Here is a 22,649-nt window from a genome sequence, read left to right on the forward strand (position 1 = left end):
CTGTAACACAGATTACAGAGTAAAATGAAAGTATTTCCAGGCCCAACTTACATGTATGTTTTAAAAAGGGAAGAAAAGAAAAAAGAAAAATATTCCTATTATAAAACAGTGATCTTAGTAAAATCTACTATTATAATTTTTGTTTACACCCTGTCTTCTTTCAAAAGATAATGGCAGAATTTAATCTTATATACATATGCATGCAACAATATAAGAATATGTAGATATCAACGCTGAGCATTAAATCTAGCTCTGAGTTTCCTAGGAGCCAATGCAAAGGGAAAAAAGAGTAAAAAGGTTTACACTGTCATTATTTGATAATAAAGCAGGTAATGTCTTCATGAATGACTATTTATGAAGACATTATCTGCTTTATACATTAAAAGGTATTTTTTATACCTTATAAAAAATTATAAGGTATTTACATGATAAGGTATTAACAATGCAAAAGTTTCTCAATAAACATTATCTAATTTAATATAATAGAGACCCAGTACACGAAATTCATGTACTCAGGGGGGTGGGGAGGGGCGGTTCCCTCAGCTCAGCCTGCACCCTCTCGCAGTCTGGGAGCCCTCAAAGGATGTCCAACTGACAGCTTAGGCCCACGCCCCTTCAGGAGCTGTTGGACATCTTTAGCACTGTTGCGGAGAAGGGAGAGGCTCCCACCACTGTCGTGGTGCTTGCCAGCAGTGAGCCTGGCTTCTAGTTGAGCAGTGCTCCCCTGTGGTAGCACACTAATCTCCAGGCAGCAGTTCCTGCATTGAGTGTCTGCCCCCTGGTGGTCAGTACACACGATAGCGACCAGTCATTCTGCTGTCTGGTTGATTGCATAGTAGCCTTTTATTATATAGGATAGTCAGCACTAAATATAGAACTCATTCTGTGTCAGGCATTGTTTTAAGGGTTTTACACACATTAACAAATTTCATGATTACAATAGCTTTGGATATATGTACTATTATTATCTCTATTTTACAGGTAAGTAAATCTGTAAAAGCACAAAATGGTTAAGTGATTTGCCCACAGCCACATAACTAAAAAGTAGTAGAACTGGGACTCAAATCTAAGCTTGGTTCCAGGATTTAAGCTCTTACCTGTGAGACCCTACTAAACCTCAAATTAATCCTCTATAGTGGGTTATTAAGAAGGAATAGGTTCAAGTTTTGAACCAGAGTCACTAGGATAAATAAGAATTGCCAGACAGATTCAAATCTAGTACTAACCCCTTTTATAGCCTACATCTGTTTCATTGCCTTCTACAAAGGTCCCCGGAAAGATGGCATTCCATGGATCTTTATGCAAAGGGTATTCAAGAATTTAGAGCATGTGCTATACAGATGTTCTCCTACTGACTCTTGATCAGCACTGAAGGTGTTACAGTGAAGCTTAACTCACTAAAGATATTTCTATGTGAAGTTAAATTAGAGGCCAGAAATGGTACTTTCTGATGATCTAATTTGGCTCCAAGTTTCACTTAGTGCTAAAGAAATCACTGAAAAGAAAAATCCTTACAAGTCCTTGAGGCAACGTTTTTTCTTGGTGTTTTGGCAAAAGCTGAATATCAGCTGTGGAAGAAGATTTGCATGCTGTGGTTTTCTGAGAATCCGAGAAAGGGAAGACATTATTCAAATTCTATAATGAGAGTTGAGGATTTTGATATGAGGTGCCAACAGGCTAGCAGAATGTATAGCTGAGGTTACAGGACAGCCTACAAGATCAGATTAATTAGATTAAATTGGTATTTGGGGCACAGATATTGCTACTCACCTAAAAATCTATATACTACCTCCATATTTCCAAGTTTCTCACAGTTCACTGAAGCCATATGAGAAGTTCTGGTCAACAGGGCATGAGTGGAAGGGATGTGAATCGCTTGGGCATCACAAGGCCAGAACATTAAGGAGCCAATGTTTGTTCTCTTCTTTGGTTCTGGAGGCTCATGTTTAGATGATGGTGTCACAACTTGGGAGAGCTTCCCATTAGCCTGGGTCTTAGAGTAGCTATGTGGGCAAGAGTTCCCCACCAAACAGTAGTAGACATGTAGAATAAGAGAGAAATTAATTGTTGGGAGGCCATTGATGCTTCAAGGTTAATTTGTTTCTGCAGCAAAGCCTACTTTGTCCCAACTAATATGGACACTTCTATACTCCACAGGAAGAGATAGCATCTAAAAAGACCCAAATCATCCTGGGATTCCCTAGAAATATATATATTTAAAATGTTATGTAAAGCTATTTAGTTGTCTACCCATATTACTTCATTTCTACATATGATATTACTCTCAAAATGGAACGTTGTCTTACAAATGAATGTACATGCCAAACTTTTAAACTCTGGGCTTTTATTTGTTACACTTTGTGTTTCATCCTTCAGTTGTGTTTTAATCTATGTGTTGAATGCCTGCATCCATGATATGTTTTTCTTTAAAATCAGTGGCTGGGCTTTCTCCCTCCTCTAGATTTAGTCATTTGTTGTTCTGCCATTTTAAAAGTGTCAGAAATCTCAGTTCCAATCTACAGCTTGTCATAACATTAACTAACTCCACAGGCATGCCTTTGGAGTAGGTACACTTAAAATACTAAATAACAGCCTGTGTAATTATACCCTTGGGAGCTGTCCCATATCTCAACAACCAGGTGGCAATTTCATCACATTATATGTCCCATTAGGTAAGCAATGGCCTAAATGGTACGAAAAGGCAATTTTTTTTCTCTGTAAAATTGTGCTAAAAAAAAAAAAAAAAAAAAAAAAAAAAGGACTGAGAGATACCGGAACAGAGAGCTCAGGACCAAGGGTGAAAAGAAATAGAAGCCCTTCATTCTCTGGAAGGCAAGAAGTCACTACTTTCTTTGTACCTGTGTTTATGTCAAATGTACTGCAGATGGTTCTAAACTCTATTCCCCACAGGAATAACTTAGCAGTCAGCTGAGATCACATAAGAGAGAAGAATGTTAAGGTATCCACAGACATTCTCTGCCACTTGGATATTAGACATCAGCTTATTTCTTGGGAACTCATAGCCCATAGGCTAACTCTTTTCATTTAACTTATACTTCCAACTTTTGATTCAATATGTTGGCTCTTTTTCTATTCAGTGGTAAGTCAAATTTTAGAGCACTAGAACACCAGGAGAGCTGGGTCCCATCCCCCCAGGGTTTCAGAATCAGTATGCATGGAGGGGAACCTGATAATTTACATCCCTAAGAAGACCCCAGGTAATACTATTGCTGCTTATTTAAAGAATTCACTTTGGGGTCCATTTATCACTTTGTGCCAAGCTCTGGGATAAGTCCTTAAGATGCAACAGTGAAGACAACGGATTTGCTACTTGGCACAACCCTTTGCTAATTCTAAGAAGTTTTATAATACAATGCTTCAGCTTTATGAGCTTCACGGTTCTTGTCTGAAATGAGGATAATATCATCTATTTAATAAGTTTTCTATAAAATTAAAGATAATACATGCAAATATTTTGTCTGCCCTGTATTGAAAAAATAGAAAGCACTCAATATACAATAGCTCAAAAGAACTCAGCATCCTGCAGATGACATGATACTGTATGTAGAGAACCCTAAAGATTTCATCAAAAACTACTAGAGCTAATGAATGAATTCAAAGAAATAGCAGAAGACAAAATAAATATCCATAAATATGTCACATTTTTATAAAATATCAGAAAGGGAAACTAAGAAAACAATCCCATTAGCAATTGCTTCAAAAAAGAATAAAATACCTAGGAATAAATTTAACCAAGGATGTAAAAGACCTGTACTTGGAAAATTATATGACACTGAAGAAAAAAGTTAAAGAAGATACAAATAAAGGAAAGAATTAACATCATAAATGGATAGGAAGAATTGACATCATAAAAATGTCCATATTACCCAAACCAATCTATAGATCCAATGCAATTCCTGTCAAGATACCAATGGTATATTTCACAGAACTAAAACAAATATTCCAAAAACTTATATGGAACAACAAAAGACCCCAAATAGCCACAGCAATCTTGAGAAAGAAGAACAAAGTTAGAAGAATCATGCTACCTGACAGACAACTATACTACAAGGCCATTTTTAATCAAAACAGCCTGGTACTGATACAAAAGCACACATATAGATCAATGGAATAGAACAGAGAGCCCAAAAATAAACCCACATCTTTATGGCAATTAATACTTGACAAAGGAAGCAAGAATATACAATGGGATGGAGATAATCTATTCAATAAATGATGTTGGAAAATTGTACAGACACATGAAAAAAATGAAACTAGACCACCTTGTAACACTATGCACAAGAATAAACTTAAAATGCATTATAGATTTAAATGTTAGACTCAAAATCATAAAAATCCTGGGAAAAAACATAGGCAGTAAAATCTCAAACATTCTCAGAGTAATATTTTTTTCTGATATATTTCCTCGGGCAAGGGAAAAATAAGCAATTGGGACTATATCAAAGTAAAGTTTTTCACAGCAAAGGAAACCATCAACAAAATGAAAAGACAGTCCAATAAATGAGAGAACATAATCATCAGTGATGCATCTGGTAATATCCAAAATTTATAAACAACTTACACACTTCAACACCAAGAAGATAAATAATTCAATTATGAAAGGAGCAAATGATCTGAAAAGACACTCCTCCAAAGAGTGCAAATAGATGGTCAATAGACATATAAAAAGGTGCTCAATGTCACTAATCATCAGAGAAATGCAAATTAAAACCACAATGAGATATCACTTCAAACATGTCAGAATGGTTATCATCAATAAATCAACAAATAAGTATTGGTAAGGATGTGGAGAAAAAGAAACCCTCGGGCACTGTTGGTGGGAATGCATATCAATACAGTCACTGTGGAAAGCAGTATGGAGTTACTGCAAAAAATTAAAAATGAAACTGCCTTATGATCCAGTATTTTCACTTCTGGGAATGTACCTGAAGAAACTTGATACACTAATTCAAAAGATTATACGTACCCCTATATTCATTGCAGCATTACTTACAATAGGCAAGATTTAGAAGCAGCCCAGTGCCCATCAGTTGATGAGTGGATAAAAAGCTGTGATATATTTACACAATGGAATACTTCTCAGGTTCAAAAAAGAAGGAAGTCTTACCTTTTGTGACAAAGTGGATGAATCTGGAGACTATTATGCTAAGTGAAAGGAGCCAGCCAGAGAAAGACAATTAGCATATGATTTCATTTAAATGTTTGAAAAAGAATCTTTGCCGATTTAATTAAGTTAATGACCTCTAAATAAGCTCATTAGAAATCATGGGAGAGGCATAAAACAGATTCTCCTGAAGAATCACCATAAAAAATCTAACCACACTGACATCTTGATTTTTTATTTCTGGCCTCCAGAACTATAGAGGATAAATTTCTCTTAAGAGTTAATTTCTGTAACAGAATTAATTTCTGTTTCTGTTGACTTATGGTGATTATTTATGGCAGCCTAGGGAAACTATTAATACACCCTTCTTTGGTGTTGCTGAGGATTTCTGATCAACCAGGTCTCAGTCTCTCACCCAAACCTTCTAGCAGAGGTCATAGACAAATCTATTACTGATAGCCTCATCAGAACCATACACAATAGGTTGGGACATTTCCCAAAGCAGGATATGATGACGATGATGATGCCAATTCTCATTCAGTGATTACTTATTATTTCTCAGACAATGCTAAATTGATACACATTACTGAATTTGAATTACACAATAACTTGGGGAGTAGGTATTTTCTACCCCATTTTATAGATGAGTAAACTAATGATCAGATGTCAAATAACTTAGCAAATACTGAATTAATGATGGAACTAAAATTGAACAATTTTCTTCAAAAAAAACCACAAACAAACATGTTTTGAAAATGACACTAAATAATCTCTTGCTATTCTCATCTCTCAATTTAATCGAACAACATAGAAGCATTTTCTAGGACTTGAACCTAGGTGAATCTGAGGACAACTAGGTGCCCCTCCTCAGTTTCTACTCAGCACAAGTAAGTGATGTATGGCTCAAAAGCTATTTATGCAGGGCTTTATACTAGAATAAACCCATGAACACATGATTTATTATCCAGGATAGTGCAAGGCACGGATTCATATTCATGACACCTTAAGTTAAGCAAAGTTGGAAATACCATTGTGCAAGAGTCTCTGCCGAGACAACAAACTGAAATTCAGAGAAAATGGAAAAATATATATAAGGAGAGAAACCTTAGAAGAGCTCTTGAAACAACCTAAAAAGAAAATTGGGGCCAGGAGAGGGCAAAGATCACTGCTCAGCACGTAGTAACATCATAACAATGAGGATAATAGCTAGCATTTATTGAATGCTTATTATTTTCTAGGCATTGTTGTAAGGGCTTTATGTTTGTTACAGGTTATTACTACCCCCATTTTGAATACCAGAAGCCTAGGCTGTGTGAGGTTAATTAACTTGTTTAACACTTAGCAAAGGATATTTCATTTGATCTGTATTTTCAAGCACATCTTATATGAAGTCTGTGTTCCATGCTGCCAAGAAACTGGATAGGGCCAGGAGCTTGAAAAGACATTCCTAAAAGTCCTGCTGGGCTAGAAATAATTGAAGCCAGATCGGGCACCCCAGTCCTTGTTCTCTGCTGCATTACATCTAGCTAGATGGAGAACAATTATCTTAGTCCATGTCTTTTCTGTGCTCTAAAATATCACATTAAAGAGTACTCACCCATCAGTTAGCCTTATGGCATTTAATTATAACTCAGTTTCTTTCATATAAAAGTCTTTAAAGAGTCCACTAACCTGGGGACAATTGTATCTGAATTTGAAAGATGATTGGGGATGTCTGAGGTAATGATCTAAAAACTAAAGTGGGTGATGGTAGTTGATTTCCATCCTCCACTCCTCATGGAAACTCAGAAGCTACGAGATGACCTACTGATGGATGGAAAAGAAATTAAGAGTGCCTAGTTTAATGAGTTTCTAGCCATAAAATAATTAATGGTTGCTATAAAAATGTGTGTTTAAAATGAGTGTTAACTTGATGTATAAGAAAGAACATGGGCCAGAAAGACATAAGAACATGGGACCAAATCTGGGTGTGGCTATAAGTAACAGTTAATTTCCACTTACCTCCACCCATTCAATTCTCTTCTCTTCTCTAAACTGTCTGCACCTTGGGAGGCTAGCTCTGGTAGCCTCCTTGACTTCTGGCATCAGTTGAGTTTAACTAGTGGGAGGCACCTGCAGGATATAAGAGGGTTTGAGTATCTTTTCCCTTCTCTCACTCCACAGCTCTGGCAATAGTGTAAGCTTCCGCTACTATAATTCCCACCAGACCACCTATCCTCTGTATTGTCATTTCTCACTTGGTTCTAGAAATACTATTTTCTCCCTTGGTCCCTCCATACCTAAGGGGGTATGAGGGCTTCTTTAAATGGCTTGCTTCTGAGTACCTTTCCATCTCTTTGTGGTTCCCTTTATCCTACCCAGACTTCAATGTGTAGTTGTCATTAAATTATCTTCTTTTGAAACATGTGGGAACTTTTTCCCATCAATATCTTAACTGGCATAGCTATTCAGCCATGTAATCTCATCAATTTATCTTTCTTTAGACTCTGGTCAACTGCATAAAGGAGATAAGTTTTACTTTGCAGCATTCTTGTAGATAATATATATTATACATTTTTGAGATCAGGTATGTTAAGGTCTTGGCTTATATTAGCACTAGATAGAAGGCAACAAAAATTATAAAATGAAAATGGTAACATGTCATTACATGACCTATACTGTATATTATATTTAAATTCTCATTACTCCATGATGCTCATGATTATACAGATTCCTTATTTCATCCTCTTATTTACTTTTCAGAACTTTGATCATAGTCTATTAATCTGTATTAAATGGGTAGAAATAAAAAGGAATGTGTTGAATTAAATTTAACTCAACAAAAATTTACCAAAAACACACCTAATGTCATGCAATATATTCAACACAAGGGCCAAAAAGAGGGAGATTAAATAAATTTTTATCCTCAGAGTATCTAAAACTAGTAGGAATAAACTATAATTTTTTGTTTAGCATTTTTCTTTTAAAATAAAAATTACATATAATGAAATACACTAATCTTAAATATATATTTGCTATTATAATAAACTAGAGGCTCAGCCTGCACCCTCTTCAATCTGGGACCCCTCAAGGGATGTCTGACTGCCCGTTTAGGCTTGACCCCACCAGAATCCTGGTGGGATCGGGCCTAAATAGGCAGTCAGACATACCTCTCACAATCCAGGACTGCTGGATCCCAACCACTCACCTGCCTGCCTCCCTGATTGCCCTAACCACTTCTGTCTGCCAGCCTGATCACCCCCTAACCACTCCCCTGCCAGCCTGATCAATGCCTAACTGCTCCCCTGCCAGCCCAATTGCCTCTAACTGCCCTCTCCTGCTGGCCTGGTCACCCCTAACTGCCCTCCCCTGCCAACCTGGTGCCCCTAACTGTCCTCCATGCAGGCCTGGTTGCCCCCAACTGTCCTCCCCTGCTGGTCCAGTCTCCCCTAACTGCCCTCCCTTGCCAGCCTGATTGACCCTAACTGCCCTCCCATGCCAGCCTGGTCATCATCAACTGCCCTCCCCTGCAGATCTGGTCCCCTCCCAACTACCCTTCCCTGAAAGCCTGGTTCCCCCTACCCCCAAACTGTTCTCTCCTGTAGTCATGGTCACCCCTACCTACCTTCCTCTGCCAGCCTGGTCACTACTATCTGCCCTCCCTCGCAGGCCTGATCACCCTTACCTGCCCTCTCCCACAGGCCTGATCACCCCAATAGCCCTTCCTTTCAGGCCTGGTCCCTCTCAACTGCCCTCCCCTGCTGACCTGATCACCCACAACTGCCCTCCCCTAGCTGGCCATCGTATAGTGGCTATCTTGTATCCACATGAGGGTGGCCATCTTTGGCCACATGGGTTGGAGTGTTGGTCAATTTGCATATTACTCTTTTATTAGATAGGAGGATGCACACACCTATGTAAACTAAATCTCTTCTCATGATATCAACCACCCCCAGAGTTTTTTCATATCTATTCCCAGGCAGTCCTTGCTCCCAGCCCCCCACTGTTTTGACTTCTTTTATCATAGATTAATTTTCCTTTTACCCTGCATGTAAAATGGCATTATTCTCTAGTTGCTTCAAAAATTTCCTCTTTATCATTGGCTTTCAGCAGTATGATTATGCCAACACTTTTGTTTTTGCTATTTTGTTATTGCCTCAAGGCTTTGTTTATTTTTTTCATCTTATTTTCAACGTCTTCAGATGATTATTCTATTGAGTTATCTTTCAGTTTACTAATGACTTTCCTTATCATCTCTATTCTGCTAATAACCCTATCTAGGGAACTTTAATTTTGGTTATTACATTTTTCAGTTCTAGAATTTCCATTTATTTCTATTCCTCTACTGAGATTTCCTATGTTTCCATTTCTTATTAGCTTATTTTCCTTGACTTCATTAAGTATAATTATAATAGCTGCTTTAAAATCTTTGCTCATTCCAACATCTGGATTATCTCATAGCTGATTTCAATTGAATTATTTTTCTTTTGAGACTGGTCCTCTACATATTGAATAATTTTGTATTGTAAGCCAGACATTGTGAAGACTCTGTCATAGAGACTCTGGATCCTGTCATGTCCCTCAAAGGAGTATTAATATTTGTTTGAATGGACAAATAAATTGATTGTGCCCAACATGTCATTTCTCTCTTGAGTAGTAACAGGTCAATTTCAATCAAGTCTGTGAAGAATTGAGTCTTCTCTACCCTTGCAAGTAGCAGGATGTCAACTGGAAATTTGAACAATATTTTTACACAGAATCTGGATATCCCCTCCTCTGGTTCTTCCATCCCAGAATTCCCCTCTCTTTTTCATGGCTAATGTTCCCGGAATCTGTCCCCTGGTCTGCAGGCCAGAAAAGCTTTCAATTTTCTTTCTGAATGTTGACCACCCTGAACAGTGCTAACATGAGCCAGTCCTCAGGATAAAATCCATCAAGACAAAATTTATTTGGCCCTGATATCTTCTTACAAGTTTCAACTCTTTCACCAGAATATGCCTGCTTTTTTCACTTTCCAGTGCCTTCAGGTCATTGTTCATTTGTGTCTTGTCTGAAGTTTAAGTTATTACCTGTAGGAAGGTTGTTGGTATGAGAAGAAATCCTATAAATAAAATGAAACCTTAAATTTGCATATACAGTTGATATATGTTTTGCTATGATAAGAGAAGGTAAAGAAGTAAACAGGAATGCATAGAAGATGACTACACATAACATAAATTATTAAATCCTTAAGGGACTTCTGAAAGAAGCATTATATAAGCTGAAATTGGAACGATAGTATTGGAGTAAGTTAAGGCAAGGAAGCTCTAAGTTAGAAAGAATAATTCAGATTTTAAAAATAAAAGTCTCAGTGCGGATCTCCTCCCAAGATAGCACTAAATCTTTGTAACAGAAGATTCATAGCTTACTGGAATATAAAGTTTGAGGTTTTGAGTATAAATTCAGCTATCTAGGTTTAAGAGACTAATATCTATGAAGTTTTTAAACCCCTTCTTATCTAGGAAAAAATTACAATATAACAGTAGCTTTATATATAGCTTGTGCTTATGGAATTGCTAATGAAAATACATACTGTGACTTTTCTGTGTTATTAAAAATAGACTCATTATTTTTATCATTTGCTGCATAAACAGTTTAAAAAGTTACAAAAATTTAAGATACTACCATCAACTTATCTATCTATAATAATAATAAAAATGTAATGTGCTAATTAGACTGGATGTCCTTCTGGACAAAGCTGGGGATGCGAGAGAAACCTAAGTCCCATGTACTGGAGGGAAGCTGGGGCCAGCAGCCAGGGGAAGGCCTACTCTTGTACGAATTTCGTGCATCAGATCTCTAGTATTTTTATAATTCAGGTAATGTAAATATAGACATTACAGTCAATATTACTAGAGCTGTTGATAAGAGAGAAGTTACTTGGCATTAAGATATGAAAACAGAGCTGTCAGTTTCTGACTTGACATTCAAAAATGAAAGTCTCTCAGCTCTGCAGCTATATCAAGAGCAATGGTACAAAGTCAGTCAGAGAAAACTTATTATCTGCTGGTTTATTTTTGGCTTGGTGGTTTCAAGTTTTATTTATTCTGCATAGCTTATTAACGACAAATTCTTTACAGATTGAACCAGATTCTAGCTGCATCAGGTTTGACAAAGTATGGCATATGTCAATGTTCTCTTGTCTTTCTCTTTCAAATGTTGAGCATCCACTATTTCATCCGTTGAAAGTGTTTTTACAATAGATGCCAAAGAATTTACTAGCAATTTTCTAGACAAACACTAATAGTAACTAACTATTCAAAACCTCAAAAAAGAGACAAGGAAGGTAGACTGTGACTAAAAGGAGAGTAACATAATCTACTATATGTTGTTTAGTAGTAAAACTGTAGAGCAATAATGACTTTAATAAAACAGTTTTTTATTACTGAAAAAAAAGATATACTGAACAATGTCATAGGCTCCCACCAAGACCTACTCAGGTAGGAGTTTGGGGTTCCTTTCCTTGCAGGTGCTATGTCTGGCAGTGGCTGTTGGCCGCGTGAAGATGACAGATGATGAGCTTGTATACAACATCCACTTAGCTGTCAATTTCCTGGTGTCATTGCTCAAAAAGAACTGGCAGAACGTTCAGGCTTTGTACATCAAGAAGTAAATATCCTTTTGTGAGACCCTTCCCCATATTAAGATGCCTTGCCACACGTCAGGTCCTTTCTAGTGGTCTAATCATGATCCCTCTTGCTTCAAACCAGCTTATCTCTTGCCCCCAAACACTTAGTACACACTTCCTCCAGGTTTGTGGCCCCCACCTTGCCTTCCCCATTACTGTGGCTGCTTCCTTAACTCTTTGCCATTCCCTGTGTCTGCTCAAGTTCTCCCTTCTCCTCCCCTCCCAACTGTGGGTATAAGCCAATATCTGTCAGAAATGAAGAGTAATAAAGTCATTGCACATATTCAAATAGGAAAAAAAAAATAAAAATTACATATATATATATATATATATATATATATATATATATAATCAATGCCTTCTGGCATGCTTAATACTCTTTCTCTATTTGGTATATTCATACCATGTGTATACTTGAGGTATGGGTTCAGTCTGGTTCTAAGCACTGCTCACTAATGACATTAAGAAACATCTGACGGCTGTGTGGGAGGAGCGTAACAGGGCCTGTATTTTTTTTTAAAAAAAATTTTAGGAGGAATGGACAGGCTGTCAAGGAAAAAAAAACACTCATTTAAAAAAAAGAAAGGCAAGCTGGCAGTCCCAGAGAGAAGCAAAATTGAGGACAAGATGTTATCCTTCACCCAAATTTGTCTTATAGAATACTCCCCAGAGACTGGTTCTTTTAACCCTAACTAAAGAAATTTAGGAGCAGTATGCTGTAGATCTATGTCCATGTGCAGAATGTTAGGGGATAAGGCAGCCAGAATGGCATGCATCCTTGGATGAGAGTGGTACTGTCACATCCATACACCAGACACTCCGCAGAGCTAACTGGGAATCCTGCCATCCTTCAGGGCCAGCACAGGAACCATTAGCCTATTTTCTGCTTCATAGCACTGAACTGGCTTGCCTGTCACACTACTTCCTTGTCGGTGCTAAAATTCTACCCTGGGTAGTGCTGTTTGTCTGAGCTCTGACCCCTCGCTTAGAATTATTTTTAAAAATAAAATTATCTAAAGAATAAAAGTAATCCAAATTCTCAAAGTCAGGAAAGTGCTGATTTTCCAAAAATGCTATGTCAATGTCCTGAAACATAAGATTGCCACTAAAAGAGGCCACTTAGAGAATTTATAAATGCAAGTATAAAATGACTATACCTATTATCAGCTTTATATATGATTTTTTATATCCGAACATTTAGGTATCAGTTTACATTAAGTACATCATGTATTTATATCAATGATCTCATGTGACTCTTAGAATATTTCCAAGAGGTTAGCTGGGTACTTGCTAGGGAGGCAGAATAATGGAATGCAGCCAGAAAACCTGGTTTGAAAAACCTGATTTTACCACTTAGTCTCTGTTCAATCTTAGTCTCTATTCAAGTAACTTTATCTCTTTGGAACTCAGTTTCTTCATCTATAAAATGGGATGACAAAAATAGTACATGCCTCCAGTGTTTGGAGGACAAATAGACGAGATCATATATATGAAGTAGTTGGCACATAATAAACACCTTATTCCATGCCAGGCACAATTTTAAGTATTCTACATATATCAATTAATTTAGTCCTAATAAGGAAGTAAATACTAGTATCTATGCTTTACAGATCTGAAAACTAAGGCATACAAGGTTTATAACTTGGCCATGGGCATATATTATCAGAGTGTTGGATCTTTTATATTTTCCTTATTCTTATTGGAACTATTTCCCTGTTTTCAGAAAAAGAAATCAAGCTTATAAAATAACATGCCACATTTTATATTAGAAAATAGTGCGGCTTAAACTTGTATTCATCTACTTTATCCTATTCATGTGGTGAACAAAAGAAACCACAGAATCAAGTGAACTAAAGGGACACAGTGCTAATAAGTGAAAGAGGCAGAACTGGAATGCAGATGTTATACTGCCTAAAAGATAAATGGGGCCCCAATAAATGGGGCTGCTCTAACTTTAAAATTAGAGAAGTGATAAGTATGCAGGAAAGTAGAGACCAGGACTAGTTTGGAGATGGGATGGTCCTGGGGATGAGGAGGGTTGTGGGAGATTTTATCCTAGGCTTCCTGGTACCAGGTCACCTGAACGTGACTATTGCACATGGCCCATGTTACTTTACACCCTTGAACTACTGTGTTGGGACCTGTTAAAGCACCAGGTAAATGCCTTCCAAATAAGATGAAAACTGCAGCTCAAAATGCCTAGAGCAAGAGTTTTTAAACATTTGGTACTATAGATCCTTTTGTCATTCTGGCAACGGAATATTTTTATACGCATAAAATGCAAGTATTCAAAGGAATGCAAATAAATTAACACATTTTTTAAAAGAAACAACTTTGTGGTGTAAGACATGTATCTTCTAAATCACCCACTAAAAATAGATCTTGATGGAGTAATTACTAGAATTTCAAAAATATCTGCAATATGTGCAACAATCATGATAAGAAATATTTATGATTTCTCTTGGTAACAAACAATCACAGATGTTGCTAAAATTACTAAGGTTTGTCGTTAATACTCAGTTGGAGAAGATGCTAAATATCACCTAGCACTTAGTGAAAATAAAGATGTATCTGTTTCCCATTCAAATCAACCAACTCTCTGAATCCTTCAATAAACACTTTGCAGATTTGTGGAACCAACCCTTGGAGAAGGCTCCCATTTCTTGAAACATGCCCCAATGTCTTTGTATTGCTTCACTAGCCTATTTGATACCCAGCTTGGTAAACAGTGGAGAATGAACAGCAATCCCAATAAAACTCCAGTTAAGAGGACATGTGTGTTTATGTGTGTGTGTGTGTGTGTGTGTGTGTGTGTGTACAAACATGTATGTTGGGTAGAGATGAGATAGATATAAAAAATGGATTATGTTAGTGTTAGTTGAGACTTTGATATTTAGTAATTTCTTATGACAAAGTATGCATTGAAGAACATGTTTGTGACTATATGTAATATGTATGTTTAAAAGCCTAATATGCAAATAGTCCCCACAGGATTTCAACCTGAAGACCGGTCACTTGCTATGATCTGCGCTGACCACCAAAGGGTAGCACACAATGAAGGAAGGCCTCAGCTGGCAGCTGGCATCCAGGAAAGGGAGGCCCTGGCCAGCAACCAGAAGGCCCCAATTGGCCCTGATTTCCGGCCAGGCTTAGGGACCCTACCAGTGTACAATTTCATGCACTGGGCCTCAAGTATTATATAAATAATGCTGTTATTCAAGTATTCCCTAAATTAATTTAGCAGAAAATTTGATAAAGGTTTTCTTGAAATTTATATTCATTTTATCTTTTCTTTTAATTATTCATGCAGCTTATTATACAATAAGAGAAATTAAAAAATAAAAATATTCAAATACATTTCTTTCAAGAACCAGAAAGGTCACAGAAAATGTAAGAGTGTTTAGAAAATGAGATGCTAATGCTAAATTGGTACATGTCATATATAGTTCTGAATTGCCAAAACAGACATATTCATATACAGAAAGATCTAAAGATGAATATGAAATATTTTTGTATTAGCTGCGATGTGAGGAATACCAGGCCTTGCTCTTTCAGTATGAGAAATTGAAAGAGGAGTTGACTCAGAATATAGAGTGGGAATCAGAAATCTTAGCTCTGAATGCTAAGCAGTTCACCTAAATAACCAGTAAATCTGTGGAGGCTACATAAAACATTGATTTTATATTTGGTGTTTGAAGCCTTGACATTGCTAGAAATTAATAATGATTATAATAACCAGAAATAAATAGATAATCATTGTAATACTAGTACAAAATTAAGTTATAAAAAAAGACTTTAATAAATCACAGAGGAATGAGCAACGTCTAAAAGGTATTATGAGACTGCATTTTCATTAAATGGCCAGAGGATTCAGCCAACCAATAAGAGATTGTCAGAGGACTATTATCCAAGGTCATTCCAATACAGAGGAGGTTACAGAGTTTCTGACACAAAACCTTCAATAACTGCAATTTTCCCCTTAATAAACCCCGTATTAACTGACAAAATACTAGGCCCTTCCGACAATATCCAAAGCTAAATAATTAAGCTCTTTATAGGTATTCAGCATACCACAGAGCTCCCAATTTATTTTTTTTACCGACAAGCACCATGCCCAGTGCTAGCACTACAGTGTGAAAAAAAATAGGCAATATCCCAGGGATCTTGAAGCTAAGGTATTGGGCAAGTCATCACCATAAAGTTAATGCATGTTATGATGGGAAGATTCAATAGCTGTGGAAGTACAAAGACACTTAACCTACTATAGGGTGTCCAAGAGACATAAAAGATACATGAGAATTGGTAAGACATGATCTGATTCCTGCTTAGTTACATGACTTAATCTTTCTTTTCTTCACGTGTATGCAGCTATAATAGCCCACACTGCTCTCCGCTGTTTGAATAGCTGAACCATGACCTACCTCAGGGCTTCTGTACATCTTCTCCATCAGCCAAGAACATGTTTTTTTTCCTATTCTCCCAACAAACACTCATCAGATTTTTGCCTAAATGTTTCTTCTTTGAGAAAACTTTTAGAATAGTTTTTCCCCAATATACTCATGCAAAATAGTTTACATGTTCCTTCATAGTACTTTCCTTGTAGGGTCATTTTTTGATATTTAAAGGAAACAGCTCTAAAAAGGTTTCTACTACACAAGGGGCATACACCATATTTTAGCTACTACTATTGCCATTACCATAATCAAAACTGATCTCACTTTTTGGTGTTGGTTTTATTTCTCCAAAGGAGAAATAAGCCAGGTGGCATGCACATGTACCTCAAAACACGGTCTTCTTTAATCCCCAAATCTGCTCTAACTCTAGCAGGTTTTGCTGGTCAACAACTGGGATAGGAAAGAGGCAGTGTTGAAAGGATATGGGCTTTGAAAGACTATTTTTATTCAGACAAAGAATCAAATGTATACAAGATCGGTTTAATTCACCATAGTGTTTCTACAAAATTCTTTGATAATGCCAACTTTGAAAACATAAATCCTGTCTTTTAGAAATGGGGTTCAGCACTTCTTGGGAATTTAGAAGAGTTTGATCCTTAATGATATATGTTGAACTTAGCATAGTGAAGAAGTAAAGGACACATTCACCCTGATAGGGTTATTGCTTAAGGAAAGTGCAATGTTAACAGTAAACTCACGGATTTATCAAATTCTTTCCCAGAATGTCTTTGTTAAAACATTCCTTAAAGAAGTCGTTCCACTGCCAATTTTTTTTATTGCCAATTATTTAGCATAAATAAAACATACACTAATGTAATGGTATATTCATATTGTTTCACCAGATATAAGGGGAAAAGAACTGTCATTCTATTTTGTTCTGTGCTGTTTTCTAACTGGCAAATGGTAAAATGTTTTTTTAAAAAACGCAACTGTTGTTCCCAATTAAAATAAGAATGCAAGGCTCTGGGAAAACAATTTGGCAGTTCTACAAATGTGCCTCTCAAAGTTTCTCTTCTCTAAGACACGAAACAATGAAGAGACACTTGGTTGGTGATAAGGCTCCCTTATATAAGAGAATTCAAAAGAAAACAATATAAGGTTTTTTCTGATCATTCCCTCTTGCGATCAGTCTCAGAGAGGAAATGTTTTTCATCAGCCTGTCATGGGAAGATTCTGAGCAAAAAGTATAAGGGAAGGGTGTGGAGGGGGAAGCATATTCCAGGTTGCCCACTTAGAGTCTCCATGACACATGTTGGCCATACATTAAACAAAAGATAAAAGAACATGAATGTCTTTGAAGATTTTAAATGATAATCACTTTTGTTGGACTATACTGAAGGTAAGGGTAAATTTTTAAGAAAATATTTAGTAGCATCAATCATGTGTAAAACATTCAAAGCTCCCTCTCATCACAACCCTTGGGGAAAATGCCTTTACTTACATAGAAGAGAAGAAAAAAGCCTGAAGTGTCTCCTGGCTCCGCCCCATCCCTCTACCATTTCCTGCACTGACCTTCCCTTTTTGAGGGACCACACCCTAACTTCTTGAATCTGGGCATGTGGTCTCTCTAAAGTATTTAGCAGAGCAACTGTCACTGACCTGAGGGACAGAGTTACTTGCTCTTGGCACTTTGCTAGAGCTATCCGAAAGCCAGCGTTTGCCACATCTGTCCTTATTACACAGCTGGCCTCTGAGATCCAGGGCTGATGAGAATTAAGAGTTCACTTGGTCTGGTAGAATTAACTCTGTGACTAATTCTGAAAGTGTGAGAAATCCCATAAAATATTCAATTCTGCAATGAAAAATGTCCTATTGGTGGCTTATAATGGTACAGAAAGGAGTTTCCAAACCTTTGTTGACACAAAATCCCTTGACCCAAAGGTGTTTATTTAACTGCAAAAATACTTTAAATTTTTAATTATTCTCATTGTGGGAGCTGCCAGGCCCGGAGCAGCGGCTGCCAGGCTGGGAGCGGCCAGGCCCGGAGCAGCAGCAGCCAAGTCCAGAGCAACTAGGTCGGGAGCGGCAGTGACCAGAACTGGAGCAGCTGGTTGTGGAACGAACCAGAGCAACAGAGGCCAGGCCCGGAGCAGCCAGGCCCGGAACAGCTCGCTCCTCGCCTGCCCCTGCCCCACGGCTGCCTCTCAGACATGGCTGGAAACTTTTGTGGGAACTTGAGGGTCTGCTGAATCAAGTGATGAAGGCTTAGATCTGGATGTGTTGAGTTAGTATAGCGTTGGGGTGTTGATCTGTGAGTGCCTTGGGTGGGGCCTGGATGAGGCTGGGTGACCTATTTGTAAATGTCTTTTGTGTGAAGTGTATCATTGGGCATGTGGAGGTATTATTGATATGAGAAAATGCTAAGTAACTGATTTACTATCTGAAAAGGGATTTACTATCGGGGAAAGGGAGGGAGGAAGAGACTGAACATAAACTGTGCACCTATGGATGAGGACAATGGGGGATGGGAGGGGGCGGAGGGTGGGGTGGGAACCTGGTGGAGGGGGGAAGAAATGAGGAACCTTTGTAATAATATGAACAATAAAGATTGATTTAAAATATATATATATATATATATATATATATATATATATATATATATATATAGCAAAACTTGTCATCATTTTAGCCCTTTTTAAATGTACAATTCAGTGGCATTAATAACATTGACTTTGTTATTAACATCTCCAACTAGTGGTACAACCATCAACATCTCCAACTAGTGGTACAACCATCATCACTATCTTTTACCAAAACTTTTTTATTACCCCCCCAAGAAAATAACACCCCAAATGTAACCATTAAAGAATAACTTTTTGATTTCATATCAATGGAATCATATAATGTTTGTTCTTTCTCACTTAGCTTAATGTTTCCAAGGTTTTTCCATGCTGCAGTATGTGTCAAGATTTCATCCCTTATTATGTCAGACTATTTCATTGGGCCTCTTGGTCCCTGGGTCGATGCTCAACTACTGAGCAACACTGGCTGCTTTACTTATATGGAAGTAAATATGGAATACTAATATTCCATTGTATCATATACCACATTTTGTTTATCCACTCATCTGTTAATGTACACTTGGCTCTTTCTATATTTGTGTTATTGTGAATAATGCTGCAATCAACATTGGCATACAAGTATCTGAGTACCTATTTTCAATGATTTTGGTAGAATTCTAGGAATATAATTGATAGGACATATGGTAATTCTATGTTTCATTCTTCATGGAAACACCAAGCTATTTTCCACAATGGCTGCATCATTTTTCATTCTGTTTGTTTTCCCCTGAAACTGAATGTATAAAACACATAAAGATAGAGTGTCTCTGGTAGAAGCTTCTTGAATTAGCCTCTGAGGAAACACTTGGAAAGTTTTGGCTTCTTCAAAAACCTTTGAAAAACTCTTTAATCCCTTCTTCAACAGATGAAGAAAGGGAGACCAGAGAGACTGACTAAATTCCCCTAGGTCACACAACTAGTAGATGTTCGCTGACAATATAATACCAACATTGCTGAATGCAAGTTAGATTATATTTCCTGCTGGTTACATCTGGCTAACTGGGCATGTCTTTCTTCAATATTTTACTTTTTTGCCTTTCCAAACAAAAATAGCTAAAATGTTAATGTGAATATCTTAAAAATATTTCCTATATATGCCCTAGGATGAAGATAAGGGAATGAGGTGAAGATAAGGTAATGTGATGAAAAAAACTTATGCAGCCCAGGCAGTGTTGCTCAGTGATAATGAAGATAATGTAGTTTTACAACCTTCACAATCCAGGTTGTATAATCTATTCAATCAAGAAAGCTAATTGTGATGATGTCAGGACTGAACTTCTTTATTCAACTGGAGAGAAGAAAATATGGGATAGTGTTTTGTTTCTTTTTACTTTTGAACATATTTAATTCACTGTTTTATTACTACGTTAAACCAGAGGGGAGACTTCTGAATCTATGCATGGAACTTTAAGAAATCACCTTTGAATGTTTTATTTCTAATGTTAGGATGTGGGTAGGTAAAAAATAAGAAAATTTGGTATACATAAGGCACTATCTATAGTTAACTATGATTCGAAATCTTATAAAAGTGGTCGGTCAGTTAACTAAGTGCGGCTTACTCTTGGCTTTCTTCCCATTATTTCCTACACACAGAAACAAATCCTGATGGAGTAAAAATAAGTCTACCCTTGGGAGATGAATCACAAATATTGGGAAGAAATCCAATAGTCAACCACACTTATTCAATCATGGCAAATCTGTTTGCATTAGCCAGTAATTGGTTTAGGTATGTCACGTGATCCAGATCTGGAAAATGAAATGTAAGAAAAACTTCCCAAGAGGAGCCTCTGGGAAATATTTTTCTTTTTATTTGATGATGAAAGAAGTATGCAGAGAGAGCCTTGATTTTTTTCTCTTTTTATTTCATTTCTGTTTTTTGTTCAGAATATTGTCACATAAAGAGTTGGAGCTGCAGCAACCATCTTGCAACTAAGAAAGGAGTCATTATTAATACATAGAATGGTCCAGTGTGCCCTAACTGGTTTGGCTCAGTGTATAGAGCACTGGCCTGCGGACTGAAGGGTCCCACGTTCGATTCTGGTCAAAGGCATGTACCTTGGTTGCGGGCACATCAGTAGTAGGGGGTGTGCAAGAGGCAGCTGATTGATGTTTCTCTCTCACCGATGTTTCTAACTCTCTATCCCTCTCTTCACCTCTGTAAAAAAAATCCATAATATATTTAATATTTTTAAAAAGAATGGTCCAGTAGTGAAATTAAATTATTTGAGTCACTAAAACAACTCTGGAACTGCCTACATACCTCCAGAATTCTTAAGTAAAACATAAGCATCCATGTAAAACATAAGCATCCATATGGTTTGAGCTGATTTAATCTGGTGATCTGTTATTTGAAGCCAAATGCACTCTGGTTGACACAGCATACATATGTCTAGTGATCCACCTGTTTCTATCAGCTAAATTCAAGAGATCTTCAATCTGCATGCTCAGCTCTTCTCCTTAAACAGGCTGTCCCAATGGGAAAAGTAAATTATATCTGGTTCAACCACCTTTATAGTTTAGCATAGGAAGATTGATGAATGTATGGTTATCCACATAACTGAAGTGATGCCTGATTGCTCATCTTGTCTCTAAGTCTCATTCTTTCTCCAGTAGATAAAATGTGAGCTTAGAAGTTTTCCCTACCATCTGTGTAAGCTCCATCTTGGATTGGAAGTTGGTCCTGCTCTGACCTTAGACTGCTGGAGGTTCTGATATACTGCTTAGTCCTTTCCAGGGCCTTCCTCTGCCTGTGAATCTTGTTACCTCAACCCACAGCTAGAGAACTACTCTTACTAAAATGAAAATCTTAAATCTTAGATTCCATTATTTAGTATGCTTGTTCCTGCCCTAACCGGTTTGGCTCAGTGGATAGAGCATTGGCCTGTGGACTGAAAAGTCCCAAGTTCAATTCCAGTCAAGGGCATGTACCTTGGCTGTGGACACATCCCCAGTAGGAGGTGTGCAGGAGGCAGCTGACTGATGTTTCTCTCTCATCAATGTTTCTAACACTTTATCCTTCTCTTTTCCTCTCTTTAAAAAGTCAATAAAACATATATTTTTAAAATAATCTTGTTCCTGTGGTTCAATTGTTGCCTTGTCTACTTGAGTGAATCCCCCCAGTATTGCATTCTGCTAAAACCCTACCAAAATTTGCCACACCCTTTGTAGAATTTATCTGTTGGCCTTTACTGGTTCCAGCCCACTCACCAGATTAGTATCCCCAGCTCTCCTGTGCATCCTGCAACTCTCATTTTCCTTGCTGGTCCATGCTGATAAGGGCCCTAGCAGTCTCCTTCCTAAAATGATATTGGCTGGAGGCAGCAATAAAATTCAGTCCAAAGAGCCCAGGACTAAGAGTCAGACCATCTGAAATGCAATTATGGCTCTGCCCCATACTGTCCGTGTGATCATAGGAAAGTCACTTAACCTCTCTGGGACCCAGCTTTATCATCTTTAAAATGAAGGTGTTGACAATGGAATACTATGCTGCCATAAAAAATCAATTCTCATCATTTGCAGCAACCTGGATAGAACTAGAGAACATCATGCTGAGTGAAATAGCCAGTCAATGAAAGAGAAATACCACATGGCCTCACTCATTTATGGATATTAAAGAACATTATAAACTGACAAACCAAAAGTCAGATATAAAGACAGTAAAGCAACAAGCAGACTGTAAAATTACAGCGGGGAGAGTAGGGAGATCTGGGGGAGATAAGAGATCAACCGAAGGACTTGTATACATGCATATAAGTACAACCAATGGACACAAAACTCTGGGGAGGGAGGGTATGTATGGGAGGGGGGGTAATGTTAAAATATGTACACAGATAATAATTTAATTAAAAATGAAAAAAATAAAT

This window comes from Pipistrellus hanaki (genome assembly GCF_964339955.1).
Source record: "Pipistrellus hanaki genome assembly, chromosome: 1".
NCBI classification, from domain to species: domain Eukaryota; kingdom Metazoa; phylum Chordata; class Mammalia; order Chiroptera; family Vespertilionidae; genus Pipistrellus; species Pipistrellus hanaki.